Source organism: Etheostoma cragini, chromosome 18, assembly GCF_013103735.1.
Source record: "Etheostoma cragini isolate CJK2018 chromosome 18, CSU_Ecrag_1.0, whole genome shotgun sequence".
Lineage (NCBI taxonomy): Eukaryota > Metazoa > Chordata > Actinopteri > Perciformes > Percidae > Etheostoma > Etheostoma cragini.
In genome coordinates this window covers 1,647,756-1,652,527 of record NC_048424.1, presented here as the reverse complement: position 1 = coordinate 1,652,527, position 4,772 = coordinate 1,647,756, and the positions used below count along the sequence as shown (strand labels likewise).

The window sequence follows — 4,772 nt, the reverse complement described above, 5'->3', positions numbered from 1 at the left end:
ATATATATATACATGAAAGAGTCGTACAGCAATAGAGTCTAATCGGCAAAGACGTTGTACATTTTATTTGATCTGTACAATAAATCTCATGTCTCTCCTGATTGAAATGACATCACATAGTATGTGAGGGTCACCCGGGACTCGAAGCTCAACGCCAGGCCGACACAAAAGTCAAATAAACTGAACGGGTCCGGGTGACATAAGGACAATGCAAGGGTCATAACAAGCTGAAATGAAGCAAAACAAGGTGGAGGTGCTTCACAAACTCTTTTTTTCATCGCTGCTTAGCCCAAACTCGACAGCTTGACAAGTTAAAGTTACCTTCTATATATTATATATACATATATAGTATATTACCTGTATTATAGCTCAGATGAACGGAGATTCAGCGACTATTTCAAACCTTTAAGGTCCTTACTTCTAAAATAGATTATAACCTTCTTTGAAATGTTTCTACAAATCCGTCCGATGCCTCTTCTCTTTCGGGGTTTTACTTTCAGTTTTGCTTGGAGATGAAAGGATTCCTGGAGAACAGGTTTAGCTTAAACCAGCATGTATACTCGCCCCGAAAGTGATGCTGTGTGTGTGTGTGTGTGTGTGTGTGTGTGTGTGTGTGTGGTCTAGGTATAGCTACATTTGTGGGGACCAAAAACTGTGAAAACACTATACTTATGGGTGCTTTGTGGGGACCAAAATGCTGGTCCCCATACCGTTAAAGGGCTTTATGAGGACTAAGACTTGGTTTTAGGAGTAGGGTTAGAGTTAGGTTAAGGTTAGGGTTAGGGTTAGGCATTTACGTTTGATGGTTAAGGTTAGGGTTAGGGTGAGGGATAAGGTTAGGCATTTAGGTTTGATGGTTATGGTTAGGGTTAGGGTGAGGGTTAAGGTTAGGCATTTAGGTTTGATGGTTAAGGTTAGGGTTAGGGTGAGGGTTAAGGTTAGGCGTTTAGGTTGGATGGTTATGGTTAGGGTTAGGGTGAGGGTTAAGGTTAGGCATTTAGGTTTGATGGTTAAGGTTAGGGTAAGGGGCTAGGGAATGCATTATGTCAATGACTGGTCCCCACAAAGATAGGCAGACACGACTGTGTGTGTGTGTGTGTGTGTGTGTGTGTGTGTGTGGCCCTGCCAGCTGCAGAGAAAACAAGTATGCAGTTGGCATCAAAATGAAAGCCAAGTTTGAAAATGGCTCAACCCCCCAATTCTCAAAACTCTGCGGGTGTGTAGTTGAGATCTAATTGACAACAACAACAATTCATAAGTTATTCATAAGTTTTATAGTACTCATAGGAACCGCCCACCCGCTGAAGACATTTACTACCCCAGAAATCAGCTGTTCTTATATTTCATGTGTATGAGAGTGTGCTCCTAGCATACTTTTATCATATCTTAATAACCAAATCCTAAAAAAATGTGACTCTGGCGGCCTCTAGCTCACCCAGTAATGCGTGTGTCCCCTTGTGTGCTGAGTCCTTTGCAGCGGTCGGGGTTTGAATCCGACCTGCTGCCCCATGCTGCGTGTCGTTCTGCGTGTTGCTCTCCCCACTCCCCTCTATAGTAGACGTCTATAGTAAGCACGACGGAGGGAAATTAATGATATATGTTATCGAGTAGAAATAACTGCGTGTGCCTTGTACATCTGCTTCCACAGTAGCATGGCGGTCTACGGCAGCATGGTGGTCTACGGCAGCATGGTGATCTACGGCAGCATGGTGGTCTACGGCAGCATGGTGGTCCATGGTGGCCCATGGGCCTTTCTGTGTGGAGTTTGCATGTTATATTTTTTCTAGGTGCTCCGGTTTCCCCCACCATCAGGAACATGTAGATTAGGTTCTCCAGTCATGGCCCTTAAGGCGCTGGCTCAGATCTGGAGTTGGTCTCCGGGCGCTGTGATTGGCTGCCCACTGCTCCCTGGAGGGATGGGTTAAAATGCAGAGAATGAATTTCGATACATGTACAGTATGTGTATGTGAAAATAAAGTTATCCTTTACTTTCACTCAACAACTTCTGAAATGGCTTGACTTTGTAGGAAAAGGAGGCCCTTTATCAATGGGTTCAGTAATACATGAACATTCTGATTAATCGGGGATGGGTTGTGGGTAAAACAACGTATAATAAATTAGAAAACTACTACTGTGGACATAATAGAGAGCGTCCCTGATGGTGCGCATTTAGGCATTGTGTCATTACAGTTGCAAGTCTGTGTACAGGGACTACAACTGCATGAACATCTGGTTTGATCAAGAGTAATTAATGATAGAAAATTGACAAATGCCCGATGGCTGTTGCTTGATTATCTTGGTTACAGCTGAATGTAAGACACACCAGAGCCAATTCTTTGTCTGGTTATTTTTGGGGTCTTTTTCAGTTATTAGATAGCGACGGGGGGGGGAGGGGGTAGACAGCAAACAGGCAGCCCGGTGGCTCAGGGATTAGCACTTCTGCCTCTCAGCAAGTTGGCCCTGCAGAGTCCGATCCCCGGTCCGGGCAGGGCCTGTCGGAGGGGAGATTGCATCTTCTCCCCGTGTTTGCGTGGGTTTCCTCCAGGAGCTCCTCCCCCCATAAACACATGCATGCTGGGTAACCAGGACTACAGTTGAAAATTAGCCGTCTGGCTAACACTGGTACATTTACAGAAATGTTGATTAATGTGTATTGGCCCAATCAAATCTAAAAAGTAAAAAAGGCGGAGAGAGATAGGGATGACACACAGAGCACACTTTTTAAGGATATTTCTTTATTTGACTCCATTCAGCATCCCCTCAATCCTGACTAGACTGCCAGTGTCTGTCATTGAAATCCATGTACAGTAAATACCATAATCAGCATTTTTGCAGATTCAATTCAAAAGATTTGTAAGCCATAATGGTAACTCAAAATCATTTTTGATAGGAATCCATCACATTTGTTTTTTAGAGATGAGATCAAGTTCCAGAGGCGCTTTGGCTGATTAGTTTTTATTTATTATTCTTGATAGAAAAACATGTAATCCTGATATTTAATGAGCACAAAACAGCAATCACTGTGCAGGGATGTTACATGTCATGATGTAACCACATACTACTCTACTGCACACATTAAACATGTACATGCCACACAACTTGGAGCTTAAAAGCACAAAAAAATAGTAACTTTGACATGAAGTAACTTTGGTAGTAAGCTGCTTTACTTTCTCAATAAATTATGTCTTGCCAGCCACCAAAAAAAACTTCAAAGTTGGGCTTGTCATTAGGGTTTTGGAGATGGACTTGAGTGACTTTTCTACTTATGTCAATTATGTGTGTGTGTAATAAATAAAATGTAATTGCCAAGGTTACTTTTTAACTTAGGTGCTTTCCTTCTATCTTTTGTTATTCATCTGTTATTCATTCAAAATGCGTGAGATCTACAGATTCAGCTTAAAAACATCTATATCAGCCTTCCTAACTATACTACAATAATGTATATAATATAAACAATAATACGAATCTTTTGTTTTCATTTTTAATTCCATGGTACATTTCATTTGTCCCTTTAAGAATCATTTATTGTGATAATGCTGCAAACTGCCATTACAGTGGATTCATTTTGTTTTTGTAATGCATGTTTTTGACAGGCCTCACCCATCTTATTTCTTTATCATTTCAAAACATATCACAGACACAGTGATCCCCAATCCCCCAACTATAAAACATGCTACAACAACCAGCTTCCAGTTCTTCCTCAACCCTAAAAGAAAGACAAACAGAGCAATGAGTCATCTGGTTTCATGTACAACCTTTTAGCTCACATATTAGAATAAGCATGCCCATGTATTTATCTCTTTAAGTGGTCATATTATGCTCATTGTCAGGTTCATAATTGTATTTAGAGCTTATATCACAATACATGGTTTAATCTTAAAAAAAACACCATATTATTCTTGTACTATATTGCTGCAGCTCCTCTTTTCCCCCTGTGTGTTGAGCTCTCTGTTTTAGCTACAGAGTGAGGCATCTCACTTCTGTTCCATCTTTGTTGGGAGTCACACATACACAGTGCCTAGGTAAGGACTACTAGCCAGTCAGAAGCAGAGTACGAGGGCGTGGCACATGACACTTAGCCCCAACTGCAATCTTTATTTTTTAATGAATGTAGCCTACGGGCAGTCTGTCACACGTGGGTGCTCGAGCCCCGGAGCACCCACGGTATCGGCGCCTATGCTGCTGGCCATGTGAGTGAAGTTTAAAGATTGAGTTGAGTAACCTGATCGAAAGTTCATAATGACAGTCACACTTACGTCTGAAGTATGTTTTCCAGGTAGAAACCTTAAGGAAAGAAACAAACAAACAAACAAACAAAATAATGAGTAATGGTTCATCCATTAGTAATAATAAAACTGTCATTTCATCAGTAAATCTAGTCATTACCTGTGAAAGGGGAATTCCCAGAAACTTCTGGACGTCATACCACGCAATCTCATTGCAGTTACACTCCAGGAGTTTGTGCTCATAGAACAGACAGTCCACAGTGAGGAGGACGCTGGGGTTGTCCACATGTCTCATGCTTGGAGCTACAACATGGTCAGGATCGAAGGTGTGATGCATCACCACCAGAATTACTGGTTTCCCACCTGTTAGCACAGAGATAAAACAACCCAACGAGTCAGAAACAACCCATATACATACACACACACATACATACGTATATATACATACTGCATATATATATACTGTACATACGTACACTCACCGGCCACTTTATTAGGTACCCCATGCTAGTAACGGGTTGGACCCCCTTTTGCCTTCAGAACTGC

General features: G+C 41.7%; 1 long non-coding RNA gene across 1 annotated transcript in view; it reads left to right on the top strand.

Annotated features, from left to right (window-relative positions):
- The window catches only part of LOC117961692, a 14,321-nt gene extending 11,988 nt beyond the window's left edge, over positions 1-2,333 (top strand). Inside the window, exon 3 of the long non-coding RNA XR_004660467.1 lies at positions 2,259-2,333. This is a non-coding gene — a long non-coding RNA (uncharacterized LOC117961692). The remainder of the gene's footprint in view (positions 1-2,258) is intronic.
- Positions 2,334-4,772: the final 2,439 nt, after the last annotated feature.